The following is a 2600-nucleotide window of genomic DNA, read 5'->3' on the forward strand; positions in this document are numbered from 1 at the left end:
GGGCGGGCCCTGAGCGGGGAACAGGGCGGGGCTAGAGGCGGGAGCGTAGCTAGGAGCGGACCCTTGGGCGTGGAGGGGACGGTCGGGGGCGGGGCACTCCCCGGGGGCGGAGCTAAGTGAGTGGGCGGGTCTGGGCTAGGAGCGTGCGCACTGGGAGGGAGTGGGCCCTGAGCTGGGGCTGGGGGCAGGTGGAGGGGCGGGGCGAGAGTTAAGGTCTGTCTTTGACCTAGCTGGAAATACCCTGGAAGTCAGCAATTATATCGCCGTTGCCCATCGCTTGATTTGGGGCCAGCACCTTTCATTTGTTTTACTGTCTTCCCTTTCTCAAACAGTGTTTTGGAAGATATCCTGCTATTTATAGCTCCAGCTGCACCATGGCAAATGGCTTTGTGTAAATTTTCTAAAACTTAATCATAGCTAAATCTTAACACTCCTATCCCTTGAGGTAGTTGTCATCCCCAATTTATGTAAGAGGAAGTATATTCAGAGAGGTGAAGTGATTTGCTCTAAGACACACAGCCCATAAAGGGCAGTGCCAAAAGTCTGATTCTCCAAAGCCTATGCCCTTAACCATTGAGCCAGGCTGCTTCCACAATTTAGCCAAGCAATTACAGAAGCTCCTCAACTTACATACTGTTACATCCCAGCAAACCCATCCTAAAGTCAGAAAGCTGTAAGTCAAACCGTCAGGACTGTCTGTAGTCAGTGACATAGCTGAAACTGCAGTAAAAACTAAAAACAGCAAGGAAAAGCATCAGAGCTAACGTTTTAGTTAACGTGTGTAGAATTACTACTGGTGAAGGGGTTCGTAGGCTTTTTAAATGCTTAAAATAGGTCAGAGACCTCTGTTTCTGCTCAACCAAAGTCTATTAGGGTTCTCCAGACAGAACCAACAGGATATATATATTTAGAGGGAGAGAGATTTATTTTAAGGATTTGGCTCACTATGGAGGTTGGCAAGTCTAAAATCTGCAGGGCAGGCCGGCAGGCTGGAGACCTGGGGAAGAGTAAGCATTGCAGTTCAAATTCTGTTGGCAGAATTTCATCTTCTTCTGGGGAGATCAGTCTTTTTCCTGGGGTTGGAAACCAATCATTGAGTTAGTCCCAGCATTTTACAGGTTAGGGTTGAGGTGGTAGAAGATGGAGTGACTTGCTCAGGGACAAAGAGCTATTAAGTACCAAGCAGTCTCTCCTGTGTTTCCTGGCTTCTAGCCTAGTTCTTGTTCCTCATCACCAGGGTGTCTCATGTTTGAGCTCTGGCCAGTTTGTGGTAACAGGTGACATCTGGCCTAGTCCCCAGCCCTTGCCCTTGTCTTTTTTGGGGGCAGCTGGCCGATATGGTGATCCAAACCCTTGACCTTGCCACTGCACTCTAACCAGTTGAGCTAACTGGCCAGCCCTCTGTCCCTGTCTTTTGCCATGGCTTAAACTGGCAAAAGCCAAGATAGAAAATTTGACAAATCTGCTTAAAACTAAAGAGCATTTTTGTTTGTGTGGTTTTTGGCTGAGATTGATCCTCCTAAGCTTGCTGTTCACATACACTTTTCTCACACTTTACTCTCTGGTGTCTTACATTTTTTAATTAGTTACCAATTAATTTCACATTAAAAGATTCAGGCATTTGGCTTATTTTGAACAAAATCACCAGATCTGGCAATTGTTGTGCTAAATTCCATGTGGTGTGAGACTGGAGTAGAATAGTGGCTGCTCCCCATAGATGGAGGCACGTAAATAAAAATCCAGTTATAAAACAGGCAAAAGATATGAGTATGTATTTCACCAAGAGGAGATGCAGATGCCGAATAAGCATATGAAAAAATGTAAAAGATGTTCAACATCATTAGCCATCAGAGAAATGCAAATTTAAGACTGAGATACCACTTCTAACTTACTAGAACAACTGAAATAAAAAATAGCGACAATACCAAATGCTGATGAGGATGCAGAGTAACTAGGGCTCTTATGCACTGCTGGTGGGAATATAAAATCGAAAGTAATTTAGCAGGTTCTTGTAATACGACCCAGTGACTGCAGTCTTGGGCATTTACCCAGAGAAGCGAAAACTTAACATTCAAGCAAAAACCTGTACACAAGCAGCTGCTATGGAGAATGGTATGGCAATTCCTCAAAAAATTCAAAATAGAATTACCATGTGATCCAGCAATCCCACTTCTGAGTGTAAACCCAAAAGAACTAAAAGCAGGTATATAAACAGGTATTTGTACATCCTTGTTCATACCAGCATTATTTACAATAGTTAAAAGGTGGAAGCAACCCAAGTGTCTATCAACAGCTGAATGTATGAACAAGATGTGGTTTATACACACACTAGGATAGTATTCAGCCTTAAAAAGGAAAGAAATTCTGATACATACTACAGAATGGATGAACCTTGAAGATATGCTGTGTGGAATAAACCAGTCATAAAAAGACAAAAAGTAGTTGGGCCGGCCCGGTGGCGCACTGCGCTAGTGCGCCGCTTGGGAAGCGCGGCTGCGCTCCCGCCGAGGGTTCGGATCCCACATACAGGCCGGTTCCTGCTCACTGGCTGAGCGAGGCGCGGGGGCAACACCGAGGGTTGCGATCCCGTTGCCGGTCCC

At 45.5% G+C, this 2600-nt stretch overlaps 1 protein-coding gene across 1 annotated transcript in view; it reads left to right on the top strand.

Moving 5' to 3' along the window:
* PINK1 (PTEN induced putative kinase 1) overlaps window positions 1–2600 on the top strand; it is a 15068-nt gene that overhangs the window by 552 nt on the left and 11916 nt on the right. The gene's annotated exons all lie outside the window — the stretch shown is intronic.

This window comes from Galeopterus variegatus, unplaced genomic scaffold (assembly GCF_000696425.1).
Source record: "Galeopterus variegatus unplaced genomic scaffold, G_variegatus-3.0.2 Scaffold142, whole genome shotgun sequence".
Classification (NCBI taxonomy): domain Eukaryota; kingdom Metazoa; phylum Chordata; class Mammalia; order Dermoptera; family Cynocephalidae; genus Galeopterus; species Galeopterus variegatus.